Raw genomic sequence first — 18,861 nt, forward strand, 5'->3', positions numbered from 1 at the left:
ACATTGGCTGATATTACCCTTCCAAGGGAGGGGGAAATAATATGGCAATTATAATTTCATATTTCAATATCATTTGATTTCTTTATAATTCATAATTTTGATTGAAGTTTTGTACAATAAAGACTTAAGTCAGTCATACAAATTCATCAGCCCCGTCGAGAATGGGCACGAGCGATGTGAGGTAGGCCTACGCAACAACTCCGGTGGGGAGGGAGAAGGCACGCGACAGGCGCTTGAGCGCCTATAAGAGACACGAAAGATTTTGAAGATGCCTGGGAGTCGGCTAGAGCCCTACACACAGTCTACATATTAGGGTACAAAATATGCTCACAATCAACCTCTCTAATACAATGTTGAGTTTAGAAATGTTAGTTATCATGAATCTGACTGCCAGCCAGCGCCACGTTTAGGTAGCAAAAAAACCCGACAGCCAGCTGTAGATATGCCTCGGAAAAATAGGCTAAGATTCTATGTTTCAACTGATTTGCTTTGCAATTCGTATTTTTGAGTGAAGCTTCCTAAACTAAGTTTTCAAATTCAGATTCACCTGCACCTCGAGAGATAGGCAAAGGGAGGGGAAGCATGCGCGTTGCGGGGGGCACGCAGCTCTACATGGGAGGGAGGGGGGGAGCAAGCATGTATGCGACCAGGGCAGAGACGCAAAATATGTTGAAGATGTCGTGGGAGTAGTAGAGTGACTGCCCTGACGGCCTGAGGTGAGCCTGAAACATAGCAGATTACACAGTATTATACTACATGATCTCGAGTTTAGGACGTTTAGTGATCCTAAATAGCCTAATCTGACAGCCGGTGTGCCACGTTCAGATATTGGGGGAAAACGACAGCCAGCTAGCTTGCAGTCAACGTTTTACATGGCTCAGGTTGTTTTGTGGAAGGCTAACCCAACTAAGAAACATGCAGATGACATGTCGTTTTATCAAGCAAGAGAGAACTTAAGGGGTAGGCTAGCTAAAGGAAGCCCATCTCTGCAGAGTTGGCTGCGAAAAAATGAACAGGTGCAGGTGAGGCAGAGAATCTTTTTCAGGATTGTAGAGGTTTGATCTTGGTGAGACTGCTTACGCTGATATATTCCCTGACCCAAAGATACTGTTTCCACTGTCAATGTCCATGTAATTGAAATAAATCCACTCCAGATAACTGACGTTTACTGTTCTTCTCAAGACACTTAGGCCTAGGCCTACAAAATGTGCATGAACTAACTAAAATATCTGTAATGAAAATAAAAGGTAATAAAGTCTGCGAGAAGCTCGGAGCTTCAGAGCAACAGATAAGAACTGGTCGCTCCCACGCCACGGTTCTTTGCGATCTGAAATGAAAGCCGGCTCGTCAATTCTTAAAGCGACAGTACACATTTTTAATACAGGCTACAAAAGACCCAACAAATGACCTAAACCTGTGAATTCTTATTGTGTTAGCTTTCCTATATAATTTTCATCATTTTAATCATGGAATATGCCTATTAATGAAATTTCAAATTCAAATTAAATGATCGTTTTAATCATTTTTAAGCTATTTCTATTTATTATAACTTAAAGTCTACTTTGGCTGCTACAAGGATTATAAAGATGACAGCAGGTTAATTGATTAAGCATCCTCATATTTAGCCTATTCATTTACTCATCATTTCATTTCATTTAAGATGAGGATGACTCAGAGCCACAGAAATCTGCACATAGGGCAGGTAGGCATAAGACTGATCATCTCTGTGACTGATACAGGTTTAAAAACTATCAAGGCCTTTTCTCATAATTTAATTTAATTTAGGGGCAGCCACATACCACACATGAGGAAATGTGGATCAGGAGACATTTAGGGCAGGTGGGCATAAGGCTGATCATCTCTGATATGATTAATAGGTAGGCCTACATGTTTAAAAACTAGCATGTTATATCATATGGTACGCATATTCAAGATACTATACAATAAAATAATATTAATAATTATGGCAATAATATACTACTTCTACTACTACTACTAAAAATAATAATACCCATGGTGAAGTTTCCTAAAAATTCTGAAGGCCGCTCATTGTTGATGGGGTTTTTTTGTTTTGTTTTTTTTTGGGGGGGGGAGGGGGGGGTGTTGCCCTTTCTTCAGGTTAGAGCAACTGCCCTTTGAGATTCCTGTGCACGTCCCTGCACTAACCCCACTTGGCATCTCATTGTTCCGTATATTTCCTGTGCACTTTGTATCTGCAAGTGTTGTATGCGAGGGCTAAGACTATAAAACTTACAACAACATTTTTGGGGAGAAAACATTCAAGATGTCTTCTGCCCGTTTACATTTCACATGCAGTACAGTATCAGAACTTTTATGAACATAGTGTTCATAGTGTAATTATGAACTGCACTTATGTACTTAGCAAGCATGGACAAACGCACCAGTTATGTGAAAATGTTTGTAACCAATTTGAGTGGGGTGCTATATGAATAACCGGCCATCCTGGTACTTTATCGTGAAAAAACTGTCCCGCCCCTTTTGGGGGAAAACAAACCGAATGTCTCATCAACTTACATACCAACCAATAAACACAGTCCATGCTTCAGCCACGGCTGTTTGGTTATATTATTTGAACAGCCAACAACACAACACGTCTTCGGCATGTTGAGTGTGAGCAACGCTAGTTTACAGGTCCTTGTCCCTCGTTTTTTCTTTCCCAACATCAACAGGGCATTGCCTTGGCTTATTCCCCAATGTTATCCCCCAAAAAAGGGTGCAATGCACATGGCATATGACACACCGGTTATACGTATAGCTATTGTTTGATGTTGGGTTGGCATCTTCATGACCTCATTGTAAGTTGCATTTTATGACACGCATCATATCATTAGCCCAGTTTATACTGCGGGCCATTGGCCCAGGAACTTAAGCCCAGAAACTTAAGCCCAGCCCCTGTACCAGTTTATACTGCCTGGGCTAGGCCAGAACTGGGCCAAACCAAGTACCATTGTCCAGGTAACAGGTCCTCCTCAACTGCCAGGGCCACCAGTTAGCCCTGGTGCTTACAGGTCATTTTTGAATGGGTTACCACGGCTACCATTCCATTTAGAATTTTCAGTTGGTTGCATTTTCATAAATGCACCAGGAACTCTAGCCCTGGGCTTAAGTTCCTGGGCCTAAGTTCCTGGGCCAATGGCCCGCAGTATAAACGGGGCTATTGAGTGTCAGCTGGGATAAAGGTACATTCTGGAAAGTTGGCCGTTATTGACACTAGCCATTATGGCTTGTTCAGAATACACAAATGCTGTTTTACTTCCTGACATTTACCTGACAGCGAGGTCTTTCACATTGTTTGAATCCCCACCCAGCATTTTTTCATTGTGTGCTTCGAAAATAGAAAGACTCTCACTCCGATTAATGCACACGCATATGTGCATGCACAGACATGCATTCCCATATGCAAGCACGCACGACCATATACATACACACACACGTGCACAGGCACTACAGAACGACTACAGCTAGAATGCAAGGTCAGCTGCATATATTGTATGTATGCACGCCTGCACACACACAGACACACACAGAACAATAGCCCTACCCTCCCCAACATCACACACACACAAACACACACACACACAACCACACAAATGACCCCTGCCCTCAACTCCCCCTGTCCTTTAATTGCCATAATTCCATTAATCATGAATCAAGTTCATTTGTAATCTATTTTAATGGAGCACCTCATTCCCTTCCGCATATACCGCTTGATTAATTTGCCTCCACCATTGCATCATCACCTCCTGAAAACGCAGGCACTCATGCATTCACACACACACACGAATGCACATACACGCACACAGAAGGACATATAACCCCCCACCCCCCTCTCACACACACACACACACACTCCAACGTCATGTTTCAGTGTCACCTTGTATCCAGGGCCAGTCATAAACACAGTGACATTGGGGAGACGGATTGATGACTCGCCCGTGACATATGATGCTGCCGTAAGCCTCGCGGCTGGATATTATTGACAAAGCTGCTTTATTGGTGCAATCATCTAAGAAGGTTAGGCCTTGTAAACTAGACAAACCCCAACCAGGGTTGCCAGATTGGGCAGTTTTCCCACCCAATTGGGTTGTTTAGGATGGCCATTTGCGGTTAAAAAGAAGCCTACTGGGCAGTTTTTTCCTGTAGATTTATGGTAGAACAAATCAATTTAATTTAGTTCTAATTAGACGATTTACCGTCAATGCGGTCTTTGAGCACCTTTGGGCTAGAAATCATCATTCACATCCGGCAACCCTGACCCTAGCGTCATTTGGTCCAGTATTGCAACATGGAGTACATATAAACATTACTGGGCCAAGGATACAAGGTTTTTTTGTGTCAGATGCATAAAATTACTGAAAGTAAAAAATGCCGTAAAATTAGAGCTTCATTGGTACAATCATCTAAGAAGGCTAGGCAGCGGTAGCCTTGACAAACCCCAATGTCAGATAAAGCCCAGTGTCAGTTGGTCCAGCGTTGCAATGTACGTAGATTATCGTGACTGGGCCAAGAATACAAGGAGTTTTATTTATCACATACATAGAATTACTGAAAGTAAAACATGCAGTGAACTTTGCGTTTTGCTTTATTGGTAAAATCATGTAAGAGGGTTAGACGGTGGTAGTGAACTACAAAGTAAATGTTGAATGTTGAACTGCCAGCGATAATTCAAAAATTGCAGAGTCAATTTAAGATCTTACAGGTGTGGGGAACCTATGTCTGAAGGGCCGTTTGCAGCCCTTGATGACGTTTTATCCGGCCCCCAAGACAATTGTAATGTTATGGAGCTTCACATGAAATATGACATATTTGTATTTAGCCAGCACTCTCTAAGTGATGAATTGACACTGTATTATTTTTTTGTAACCCCAGGGTCAGAAAACTCCATCTTCAGTTGTCCAGTGTTGCAACGTAGGTTAAGAATACATTGTCCCAAAATCAAGGGAATTAATGGTGGAGGCGGAAGTGTCAAACAGCCTGACGGTGCAGCCACCATTTTTACCTTGATATCAGGACACCTCGAAAGCTGTTCTTCTACTTATCACCCATTTGCCAGCATTTAAGTAATCATTTGTTAATTTGTTGATTTAAGGCTTCATGACAAAGCAGATTAACCACTGTGGTTGGTTCGTTGCTATGGGTACCACTTGCAACTTAAACACGTCTCTGGCACAAGCTTGAAACTTAGTCGCACATAGAATCTCCATTTGGAATGCTGAGGGTATATCATCTGCATGATTTCTATGTAAGGGATAATTTACGACTCAGTGTGCGTATAACAGGAAGGTGGTGATGCCGTTACACCTCGGTGTGCATTATTTTTCCTGTTGTATCGCATTCGGTTGTCAAGTCAAGACCTCGTCGTTAGTTCTATCGGATATGGTTGTCAAGTCAGTCGCCCCAACGTTCTACTTAAATATCCCTTACTTTTCATATAAATTAGGCTAATATAAGGCTGTTATATTAGGCTGATAAACGCTGCACAACAGGAAACCACTCTCCTCTTGTGGGGAAGAAATGCCCACGTGAAACGTTTTAAGTGTCCTTTAGCGCGGGGAATCTCTCTCTCTCTCTCTCAAAGTTGACAGTGTGATGGTCAGCAGGGAGAAATAGACATGTTTCAAATTTGATTAGGTCTTTATAGCCTACTATGATTTGGACCAGATTTACTGATCCAGGACGCGCGATGCGACGTGTCAATTCAGCGCGTAATGCTTTGAAACTTTTTTTTAAAAAATTATGAACGTGCCTTGGCGCATTGATACACTAGAGTTATGCGGTCAGAAAAGTGACCTAATAGTGGGACAACTTCATAGGTGTGCGTATATAGGGAGTTAATCAACACCCAATTTAGTGCATCATAATGGCAGATTCCAAACTGCCGTTGTATAAAGGTAAATATTGTCAGCATTCCAAACGAATATGCTATGGGCTAAGTTAGACTCACACACGCACGCATGACTTCATAGGGGTCCCGTTATCTGGGAATAATCGACACTTGCTCTGCCAATCAGAAGATGTTCTGTCTATTCACCTGTATGTTTATGGGCAAAGAATAAAAAAAGGAGTCGCATGCATAGAATTAGTAAAACTAAAATGAGAACTGAAATTAGAACTCTGATTTATTGGTGCCTACAAATTACCTAAGAATGTTAGACAGGGGTAAGTGGCAAACTTCAGTTTACCCAGAATTGTCATGTTGCGTTTGTTTAATTATGACTGGGCCCAGGATAAAAGAATACACGGAGTTGTATGTGTCACATCGTTATCGCGATATCACGGCTTGCAATACATAATTGCGATAAAAAAAAAAAAAATGGCACCAGCATCCAATCATATTTGACAGTCAGCGACTGTTGCGATGATAAGTCCGCCCCTTTGTTGAGAGCATGGGAAGAGAGAGCGAGAGTGACCGTATGCCCACTGCTTGCCAATTGGCGTGATGGCGGAGGGTGGCGATTTGGATTAAAAAAAAATCTGAGAAGGAGCTGGTTTCAAAAAGAACAGGCAAATCAGTTATTTGGAAATATTTTGGATTCATGGAGATTGAAACGCAAGTGCTTTGCAGGACATGCAATGCAATTGTTGCAACTACCTGAGGGAACACACTACTAATCTCTACAAGTACCTTCAGCACCACCAAGAGGTAAAAGCTAGCGCTTGCAAAAAAACTAGAGATTGTCCAAAACACAGACGCATCCAAAATACGGACTACAACGTCCATTCAGAAGCATTACGCTTTTTGAGACACAATCTAAAAGGCACAAAGAAATAGTCAGTTTCTTGGCCAAAGATACAATGCTGATGAGTGCTGTCAGCGGCAGTGGGTTTGTGGACATGGTTTCAATTCTGGATCGACTGTATACATTTCCCTCACGGAAATATTTTTCCCAAGTCACAATTCCAGAGGTGTATAACACATGCAGAACGTCTGTGTTATTTCAGTTGAGTGGCATGGACTATGTCGCTAGTACCACGGACCTATGGTCGAACTTTACATTTGAACCTTACAAGTTTCATGGTTCATTTTTGAGCTGGAGCTGAAGACATAGTGCCTCGAAACCGTGTACTTACCTGAGTCCCGTATGCGGGAAAACATTGTGCAAGGATCAAACAAAACAGGGTGAAATGGCATTTAGTCATTATGCAGCAAAATGCTGCAACCAATTTCCTGTCCAAATTAGAAATGCCCCCAACAGCTGCTTTATTCTCATCTCCCTTTGAAGATAGTTAATTGCCTACTACTTGTAAATAGTTTATTTTTCTTCTCTTTTCTCTGCTCTTTATTTTAATATAGCACAGTGAATGACTATGTATGATAATACGCTATAGCTTAAATCGTTTTCATTGGTTGATTTATTGATTGATTGATTGATTGATTGATTGCCTCTGCAGTAACTCAAGGGCTGAGCACTTATAAGCAGCACAACTTTAGTGTCTTAATCTCTGACACATACAAGACAACATGGCTACTCCAGCAAAGCAACGGCATTCTGCTGATATTGACTTTATCGTAGGCTATTTGTACTCTGTTTCACGTATTAAAGTGATGGTTCGGAGTAGATACACCATAATGCCATTTGAACCATGACATCCATCCAGTAGTCCACCCTGAGTGTTTTCTGGATTGTGCAAACATTAGCAGAGTTACCGAGTTATTTATCAGTTATTTCGAATAGTTTGGCAGGCATTCACAGTATCTCCAAACTTACCCCACAAAAATCACATGTCATGACACCAAACTTCTACAGTGGTACAAATATGGTCTCTACTCACAAAACGAAGCATTTGGAAGTTTGGAAATAGTCCAGGAGTTTATTATTATCAACACAAGCCGAATATATTCTGTCCTGCTGAAGCTGTGCTGACGTTACTTACGTAAGCCCGTAAAAGTCCTCAACGTAACTCATCATTATGCACAATGGAAAGTGAATTCAGCATCCGTATTGATAATGAAAATCCTTGTCTAATTGAAAGTAGGTACAGTATATTGTATGGTGAGAAGCTGCATGAAAGGACAACCAAGGCTATGTGGTCAGAGAATGATAGATGGTCATCAATCATGACACTCTCTTTCTTGCAACCTTATTTGGGGTGACAGTGGATCCGTTCGAAACAGGGAAGGCAGCTGTCCTTCCAGTGAGCTAACAGGACGTCGAGTCATGAAGTGTGTATCGAAACAAAAAAATGCTTTTTTCCCTCTCTTGGCAGTTGACTGCATTTGTGGGCGTAACGGCGAAATTTGAGGGCAGCATCAGATGCTGACTTCACTGCCTTGGTACCCAAAATGCTGTGCGCCACCTCCCTCTCAACCGGAAACCTGGAAAAACAAACATGGCTACTACCCAAGCTACTACCTTATAATGTTCTTCATTCTGACACTTATGTATAGAGATGTTGAGAATTGAAGCGATAAATCAACATTGTAGTATCTAAATATGCCGTCGCTAGATCTATTTATAGCCTATTTTATAATTCCGCCGTCTGGCGTTCATTCACCGTTCAAATAGCATGTGTAAGCTAAGCACTAACGCGATTAACGTAACTCCCGCCATGGAATCGCCGTAAGATCAAATGCGCAGGGCAGCGCACTAGTTAGTGCCGTTCAAAACGACCGCCTCATCAGCTAACTTCACTTGTCTGATCAGAGACCTGTTCATGTGGGAGGGGAGTCATCGAGTCACTGCCTTCCGATCCGAACGTAGCCAGTGTGACAGGTGACAGATTGAGTTTTATATCATGGAAACATCCATGGGTGGGATCGCTAGGAGTTTTAGCAAGTTCAGTATTAGGTTTAGCTGAGTGATATTCCTTCATCCATGTAAAGTTCAGAAAGGCAAGCGGAGATGCGTGCAGAGGTAAGTGGAGTCCTTTGGCTCTAATGACAGTTATAGCTGTGTGTCATCAGCGGTAAGAGAAGCCATGGGAGCGGATAACATGGCCCAGTGAGGTGGTGTACATGGCAAATAGGAGGGGCCCTAGCACCAACCCTTGGGGCACCCCTGTGGAGAGGCAATGAGTTGAGGACAGTTGTCCTTGCCATGACACGTTAATCGACTGCCCAGAGACCTAGGATTTGAACCAGGAACCGACTGTGCCCTTGTTTTAGAGTATAATAAGTATGTTACTGTATGACTGTGTAGAAGGCAGCAGATACAGTGGTGCTCATATGTTTACATACCCCAGCAGAATATACGCTTTCTCGGCAATTTCTCACAAAATATGAAGGATTACACAAAACCTTTTTTTTCACTCATTGCTAGTGACTGGCTTAAGCTATTTATTAGCAATCTTCTGTGTTTACTCTTTCAAAAGCATGATCACAACCCAAACTACCCAAATGACCCTGTTCAAAAGTTTACATACCCTAGTTTCTGATGCTGAATATGGCCCTGTTTAACATCAGGGACCTCTCTAAATTGTTTGTGGTAGTTGTGGATAAGGCTCTTAATGTTCTCAGATGACAAAACAGCACATTCTACCTGGCAGAATGGTTGTTTCCTATAATATTTTTGTGTGTCTTGCTGGAACCTCACATTTGAGGTTTCCCCTGAATGGCTCAATGATGTTGAGGTCAGGAGAGTGAGATGGTCGCTCAAAAACTTCATTTTATTCTTTCTGTAGCTACAGACGGGTTGATTTGGCTTTCTGTGTTGAAATATTGTCATGTTGGCATGTCCAAACAATGGACCATGTGCAGTTTCAAGGCTGATGTGTGTCAAGTTTCCTCCAGTATTTTTCACAGGGCAATGTATTCATCATTCTGCGAGTATGGATCAAAAGTATAGTGCATTTGTAACTCAAATGTCCCCATGACATCAGTGGTCCATGACCATGTTTCACAGAAGGGATGGTGTAACTTTCATCATAGGTTCCGTTGACTGTTCTCCAAAGGGTACTGTTAATGGTGGCTGAAAAAAGTTCCATATTGATCTCATTTTTCCAAATGACTTTGTCACAGGCATTCTGATGCTTCTCACTATGCTATTTGGTGTATCATATGCAAAATAACATGTTTGCATTTTTGTAGTAATGGCTTTCTCCTGGCAACCCCCAACAGCCCGTCTTTCCTCAAGTGCCTCATTGCTGTACAGTTTAAAACATTTTGTCATGTTGTCCTATATTTCACCTGAAGTTATTTTTTGGTTGTCCTATGCCTCCTGAACAATTTCCCTCGCAATGATGATTGCAATGCAATGATTCCCTTGCCCAATGGCTTGATTCCAACCAAACCCCCTCATATTGCATTTCTGAATTGAAATTCCAACAGTGCCAACATGACAATATTTCGACACATAAAGCCAAATCAACCCGTCATTAGCTTCAGAAAGAATAAATTGAAGGTTTTTGAGCGACCATCTCACTCTCCTGATCTCAACATCATTGAGCCACTCAGGGGAAACCTCAAATGTGAGGTTACAGCAAGACATCCAAAGATATTATAGGAAACAACCGTTCTGCCAAGAAGAATGTGCTGTTTTGTCATCTGAGAATATTAAGAGCCTTATCCACAACTACCTCAAACAATTTAGAGCGGTCCTTGATGTTAAATAGGGCCATATTCAGCATCAGAAACTAGGGTATGTAAACTTTTGAACAGGGTCATTTGGGTAGTTTGGGTTGTGATCATGCTTTTGAAAGAGTAAACACAGAAGATTGCTAATAAATGTCTTAAGCCAGTCACTAGCAATGAGTGAAAAAAAAAGGTTTTGTGTAATCCTTCATATTTTGTGAGAAATCGCCAAGAAAGCGTATATTCTGCTGGGGTATGTAAACATATGAGCACCACTGTAGGTCAAAGATGATTAAATGCGGAGGATTGTCCTTTAGCGCTGGCAGCCCTTACAGGTGCACTGTGTAATATTTTTAGTAGATTTAGTTATTTTTATCTTTTTATTTTTTATTAGTTTTAGTTATTTTTATCTTACTTTACTGTACAGCACATTGGACATTCACAGGGGAGGAGGGACAGAAACTGGGGGTCTTTCATGAATTTACCACGACCATCAAATTCTAAGTATTCATTATTATTTATTATTTCATAAATGAAAAGTAGGATCTTCTCCATGTCCGCCATTTTGATTTTCCAGACGTAGGCATTTTTAACTGCAAAACTTACTGCACTTTGGTAATAATAGTAAATATTAGTTTATTACTTAGTAAATATTCATGAAAAGATCAAATTTGGCAATATGCAGCACAGTTTCAATGAGCAGCATAGTTGCAATACCTACTCTGACCACCATCCTACACAATGCACCTTTAAAACGTCTGTTACTGACAGTAAGGCAGCTTTAGTTGAGTGGCCACTTCTTAAGCCAGACTGTTTTGGGTCAAGTGGTCACTTCACGGAAATCAGTGACCTATTTTGAAACCACCTTTTCAAAAGCTTTTGATAGAAATGTAAGTAGTGAGAGTCTCACTGTGAGACTGGCTGATAGTTTTCAACAGAGTTATTCATATTTATTCAACACTTATTCATACTTCTGATGCTACGGATAGCCTGCTATCACTGATATACCAGCCAGCGAGGAAAGACCACATGACCTACCACATTTGTAGGTTTTTACTGTGAATGCGTACTACATTTCCATTAGTATATGTATAAATTAGTACATGTACAACTGCCTCTTTTTTCATATCTGGGTTTAGTTTTAGAATCGTGTAGTTGAGTGTGATGGTGCACCTGTGTGTGTGTGTGTGTGTGTGTGTGTGTGTGTGTGTGTGTGTGTGTGTGTGTGTGTGTGTGTGTGTGTGTGTGTGTGTGTGTGTGTGTGTGTGTGTGTGTGTGTGTGTGTGTGTGTCCACATTTGCATATCTCTGTTCCCTCTTGGCCCTGGTCAGGTTCCCTGCAGCGCAGCCAGGACTGATTAATGAAGCATGCTCACACCCCAAGGCAGCAACTGACACACGCACGCACGCACGCATGCACGCACGCACACACACACACATGCCAATGTTTCTCACAAATAGGAACACACACATGTCCACATATGAGTACAGCCTCCTTTTTTCCTCTTCTTTGAGGTACAATATCAAGAAGGCAAATGCTCTGCATTTTTCTAAAATGCTTTCTACATTTTTCACTAAAAATTATCAGATATTAAAATATAGCAGAGCACTAAAAAGGTCTACTACATGTACACTATGTGAAGTAAAGGCGTGTGAGAAGATGAAGGCGAAACATCCCAGCTGCAGAGAGTTAGGTAATAAAATATTGAATTAGGTATTAAACTATAGCCCACTAAAAAAACAACATGCTGATTGGCAAATGAGAACATGACATTTGAATTATGTTTTTAAATGTAAAATGTGGAATAAAAACTTTGATAATTGATGATGTCGAGCCTTCGAGTCATGAGGCTTGACTTTCACCCTGTGCGTGTGTCTGTGTGGGACAGAGTACTCACTGGCATTGAAGGTGTTACAGTAATGTATGTGTGTGTGAGTGAGTGTGGACCATTGGGGCTGGTACGTGGCTCATGTGTCCTCTTAATGTGTGTGTGTGTGTCTGTGTGTCTGTGTGTGTGTCTGTGTCTGTGTCTTTCTGTCTGCGTACGTGCCCTTGTGTGTGTGTGTGTGTGTGTGTGTGTGGGTGTGTGTGCGCGCGCGCGCATGCGTCCATGCACATGTGTGTGTCCTCCAGGTGTCTTTCAACCAGAAGAGAGGAGAAGAGAAGAGATAGTTATAATGTCCTACAGTATAGGGCATGTAGGACATTGCTACAGATAATCACAGAAAAACTGAAATCAGAAAGACAAGAGAAATTGAATGGAATGGAAGACAATATTAACAAAAGAGAAAAAATAGAGCAATTCTGTGCTCTTTGAAAGCCTAACACTGGTATACCTCTTAAAAAACAGCCCAACGCAACACAAACAAAACACACAACAAACGTTTATTTATGTGTTTGCCAACGAGAGCTATCTCTCTCCCTCTCTCTCTCTCTCTCTCTCTCTCTCTCTCTCTCTCGTGGCCATGGCTGTTTATCGCCAGCACAGGTCATTGCCACGGTGATAACAGAACACCGAGATGACAGCGTTGTCCTGCCAACGATTGCCCATGGAGCAGCATTTAGAGAGAAAGTGTGTGTGTGTGAGATGGGGTGATTCACATGTGTGCGTTGGAGAGGGAGAAATAAGTATTGAGAAAGAGTGATAGAGAGATAGAAATAATCAAAACTACACAAAGACAGAAAGAAACAAAAACAGATAAAGTGCAACAAAGGAAAGCTAGATAATTGATGAGGCGGCCGGGTGAGAGGTGTGGGCTTCGGGCACATGCGCGCTCGCGCAAACACCAGGGGTGTAAATAATAATCGAAATGTATCGATGCATCCATCCTACGGCCGACGATTTAATCGAATCATAACATATCGTGGGGCATTCTTAAGTATCGAAAATAATTTAATCGCTGGCCCCCTGTTCAATGCCCTAGCTCCATAGCATAATAGATGTGGAAAAGTAATTGAAAAAAATCAAATTGAATCCCTGCTTTAAAGGAGTATGCCACTATTTTTGGGGCTAAACACTGTTAAAATCACTGCACTGGGTTTGTTAAGGACATAAATGGTCTTATTTTTCATTTTAGGCACTGCCTTGATTTTGACTCCCTCTGGGAGACAGTATGTAGCTAAGCTAGCGAGAGTCAATGGATCGTTCAAGCAGCTGATTCAACTTCCTTGTCAGCTCATCAGCTGTTATGGAGTAGTGGCAATACTCATGAACGGCATGACGTTTTCCATGTGCCCATTTGTGGGGGAAAACAGTCAATGCAAGTCAATTGGTGGTGTTTGGGGAAGAATAAATGAAAGATAAGGACCTGTAGACTAGCGTTGCAACATGCCGAAAACGTGTTGTGTTGCCGGCTGTTCAAATAATATAGCCAAACAGCTGTGGCTGAAGCATGGACTGTGTTCATTTAGGCTAGCCTAAACAAACGCAAACGAACGTGTATCACCAGTCAATTAGGAGTAAAAAAATAAATGTTTCACAAATCATATGTAGGAGGTGGTGCATTGACTCTCGCTAGCTTAGCTACAAACTGCCTCCCAGAGGGAACCGAAATCAGTGACAGTGCCTAAAATGAAAAATATGACCATTTACCTCCTTAACAGACCCATGGCAGTGATTTTAACAGTATTTAGTCCCAAAATAGTGGCATACTCCTTTAAGAAATCGATACCGTATCGTATCGTATCGTCATGGTTGCTGTGATTTACACCCCTAACACTCAGACAAAATATTTCAAAATACATTTCAAAGGGAAACGTCAACAGGTGTCAATGCTGATTCAACTAGTAAAAAAGACAGTGAGAATTAAACATAAAGGTGAGGGAGAGACAGTGGTAAAGGGGTAGAAGGATGGAAGGATTGAAAAATAAATATAAATAAAAAGAAGAAAAAACATAACCTGTAAATCCTAATTTGGTTTGTGGCCTGAAAAGAGTCCTTTGATGTTGTCAGCTACCATTTTAGGTACTTGATGGCTGGCTACAAACAATCTGTCATACTGTATCATACAACATCCATCCACCACACACACACACACACACACACACACACACACACACACACACACACACACACACACACACACACACACACACACACACACACACACACACACACAAACACACACACCTCCACCTAACTTCCCCTGCCACATAACTGTCTTGTGATTAAGGCGGCCAACCTTCACATTGTAACCGATAAGACGACCTTTTCAATCGCCGCCGAGCATTCTGCTGGACGCCACATGGACAGAATGCAGATGAGACAGGCACAGGAGGAGGGAGATGGTGGGATAGAGAGGGAGGGGGCGTTGGAGGAATAGAAGGATAGAGGTAGGGGCAACAGGAGGGATGGAGGACAAGATATGACCAGGGAGGTGTAGGGATACAGAAAGATGGAGATAGAGAGAAAAAGGGAAGAGGAGGGGGATGGAGGAAAAAAGAATGGGAGAGATGGATTGAGAGAGGGAGAGGGAGGAAATACACAGAGAGGGGGGGGGGTGGATGGAGGAACAGAGATAGCTATAGAGACATAGGAAGACAGATAAGTGATGTAGGCCCACAGACAGAGGTTGAAAGATGGCAACAAGGGAAATGATGAAAATAAATAGGAAGATGATGCAAAAAAAGAGTAAAACAGAGATAGAAAAGAGTGAAAGAGAGAGAATCTAAACTAGACCTTTAAAGCCATATCGTGTAATATTTCAAGTAACAAGTTTTGTTTCAAAAAAAATTTCCTTCAAAATGAAATGAAATTAACTGCATGATGCATGCGCAATGGAGACCGCCATGGTTCCATGGTTTGGAAGCTACACAGAGGATTCACATCATTGTGAATGTGACCTGTTGTGCCGGTCTTGGAAATAAGAGCTTTTAGGAAGATAAAGATTTGGGTGAATTTGACACTTACGGTAGGAAAAACAAATTGCTTAATAAATTAAAATGCTCTATTGTGAATTGCAGTGTCCTCTTTAGATTAAAACTAAAATGGTGATGGTGATGTCCTGTAGTTTTGTGCTAGCTGTCAACACTTAAAGGGACAGTTTGGTCAATTTCAACATGCAGTTGTATTGCTTACGCTACCCTTGACTTGTCAGTACCTGGTGATGCCACATTTTTTGGCTCAGCCCTTTCCGAGATATGAGCAATTCTAATGGGGGCAGCGTTTGTTTACATTTAAAAAAAATGAAACATAGGCCAACTCCAAATATTTTCCCAAAAGGTACTGCTGTTTGCTAGTTGTCTGCTGATGTTTTATAACCTTTTGGATGTTTTTGGGAATAAATAAAAATGTTTTTTTGAAATGTAAACAAAGAGCTGCCCCCATTACAATGACCAGGATCTCGGAAACGGCTGAAGAAGAAGAAAAAAAAATCTCAGGTACTGACAAGTCCAGGGTAGTGTGAGCATTACAACTGCATGTTGAAATTGACCAAACTGTCCCTTTAACAGCTCTGTATGATTTGACAAGAGGTCTCGCAAGCGTGTACTGTGGAAACGCCAGCTTCCAAACAATCAGCAAATTATACAATGTCAAACCCCCCGAATATTTTGACAACCAAGGTCAGGCAAGCTGGCTTTCACTTCAAAATATGTATTCACTGTCAACACCCTCAAAAGCTAAGTTGTTATTTTCAGTACAACCTATGAGGTTTGAGACAACGTTGAGCTTTGTCAATCTTTGAGCTCTTTATTTCCAAGCTACAAGGCTTGTATATTGCCCCTTAGGAACATACACATCTGTTGAAGATGACCGTTATATCGCATTTTGCAAATTGTCTCGTGACTATTGTACAAGAGATCAATCTCCGAGAAAAGTTGAGGGCTAGAAGATCCAACTTTCCCATGTGTTGAGATGGTGTTTTATACACAGTGACTTTAAGGGTTCAGTAATTTCTTGCAGAGCAGAGCATTCAAAGAGAAGCTCCATTTACTGTACTGTACCTATTTATCACAGGTGCCTATAATACACACCTATAAATAGCTGTCTACATATTCATGCAGTGGGAATGTTTCAGTGCCCCCATTGAGTCGCATGCAGCTTGCTGTAGAGTGGGTGAGCTAGTTATGCACAGAGTTTGTTTGCTGCCTCTGGAGGAATCAACGAATCACCGAATCAGCTGAGTGTGTGTGTGTGTGTGTGTGTGTGTGTGTGTGTGTGTGTGTGTGTGTGCGCGCCGGGTTGCGTGCGTGTGGTTGATTGTTGCCTATTTTTTGCGCAGGCATGATACGCACTGCAAAAATAATGACAACATAAATAAAATAACAGAAAATGGCAAAAATAAAGAAGCAAACTTGAAGGAAAGGACAGAAAATAACTGGACGAAAGGGAAATGGAGCTTTGGTCAGCAGCATAGACCAACTGCCATTGTGGTAAATACAAGGCTGTTCTTTTTATAATCTTTTGTTTGCCACCAAATGATTATAGTTTATATTCCAACTACATCAATGGGCTCCAAATATAAAACATTTGATTTAGTGCAGAAGAAGAAAGATTAGATTTTATTTTTGTGTGTGTGTGTGTGTGTGTGTGTGTGTGTGTGTGTGTGTGTGTGTGTGTGTGTGTGTGTGTGTGTGTGTGTGTGTGTGTGTGTGTGTGTGTGTGTGTGTGTGTGTGTGTGTGTGTGTGCGCGCGCATATTATTACAGCTCCGAGAGAGAGAGATATATATCAGAAGACAAAACCTGTATGATAAAAGAATGAGTATGGACCAAATTGTTTTTAGAACAGGTATAAAAACATTTCCGGATGTAAATAAATAACATATAAAAATGTGCACTTCAGTGCAACCCTAAGAATTTCTCTTGCTGAAAGATGAGAGCCTGGAGGCTCAGACGCTGTGGTGTCCTGAGGTTACCTTAAAGACCTATTCTTATTCTGTGTGTGTGTGTGTGTGTGTGTGTGTGTGTGTGTGTGTGTGTGTGTGTGTGTGTGTGTGTGTGTGTGTGTGTGTGTGTGTGTGTGTGTGTGTGTGTGTGTGTGTGTGTGTGTGTGTGTGTGTGTGTGTGTGTGTGTGTGTGTGTGTGTGTGTGTGTGTGTGTGTGTGTGACGCTCACGGAACAAACAGAATTCCCTTTGTGATTGGATAATGGGCTAACAATTCATAATACTTAATTACCATTCCATATCAACGCGCTTATGAATGGTTACCATAACAACAGTAGTAAAGTAGCTTTACCTAGCTTTAGACAGGTGAAGGAAAGGGAAGGAAAAAGGTAGAATAGGTTGAAAAGATAACCGAGACAAAAAAGATGGAGCCAATGCTACAAAAGAATAAAAATAATATATTGTACATACTTCTCAGAGATCACAGCTGACCAATGACGAATGGAGCACAAGGGTCATGCGAGGTAAGATCAAAATGCATAGGCTAGAGTAGGGAGGAAAATGGCAAAGTAGTCGGCTACTGTAACTATTTAGGCGTAATGGAAGGAAATATCTTTGGCTGTAAATTCCCGCAGACGCAAGACAGTCATAGATTAAAAAAAAAAAAAAACATTCAAATGGAATATAAGCAGCCTTCAAGGTCGACCTGTTTGATGAAGTAAAGTCTTGGCGGAGACAACTCTGTCTCTGTGCTGCGCACGTTGCTCCAATTCTAAAGGCTCTACCTCACCATTAACTTCACTGGTCAACTTGTTGGCCGTTATCCCTTAGTACAGGTAGTTATAACTGTAGGCTCAACCACTATGGGCACCTGTGGGTGGTTAAATGTTGATTGATTGATTGATTGATTTGATTGAAGGAATTTGTTTCTGAATGTAAAGACACGAAATAAAACTACTGAACCTCTCCACCTGTGATTAGCATGTCTAGCAAATTCACATGAAGAAATTTGACCAGTATACTGTATGCGGCAAAGCGGGACATCTCTGTATTTTTTTTTTTTCAGTTATTTCCTCCTTTGCACTTCCATGAGCTAAATAGCTAAACTGATGAGACAGTCTGGCAAGCAATGCTATGGTGGCCTGGTGTTTCCTTGCCATTGGTTGGTAGGATGAACAGTATTCATTATATCCCCGAAACGCGGAGCGTCGGGGATGTAATGGTTTTGCGTCCGCCGCGTCCGCCGCGTCCGCCGCGTCCGCCGCATAAGGTCTTTCGTGTTAACGCGATAACTTTTGAACGGATGTTTGGATTTGTCCCATATTTTTGGGGTGAATGCTCTAGGGCAGGTTCATGAACTGATTCGAGTTTGGAGGTCAACACTTTCAAGATGGCTGAATTCAAGATGGACGAATTTTTGTTTGGCCCATAACTTCTGACTGGGTGGATGGATTTCTCCCAGATTTGGTGTGTTAATGCTCTAGGGTAGGTAAATGAACTGATTC

Source organism: Engraulis encrasicolus, chromosome 15 (assembly GCF_034702125.1).
Source record: "Engraulis encrasicolus isolate BLACKSEA-1 chromosome 15, IST_EnEncr_1.0, whole genome shotgun sequence".
NCBI classification, from domain to species: domain Eukaryota; kingdom Metazoa; phylum Chordata; class Actinopteri; order Clupeiformes; family Engraulidae; genus Engraulis; species Engraulis encrasicolus.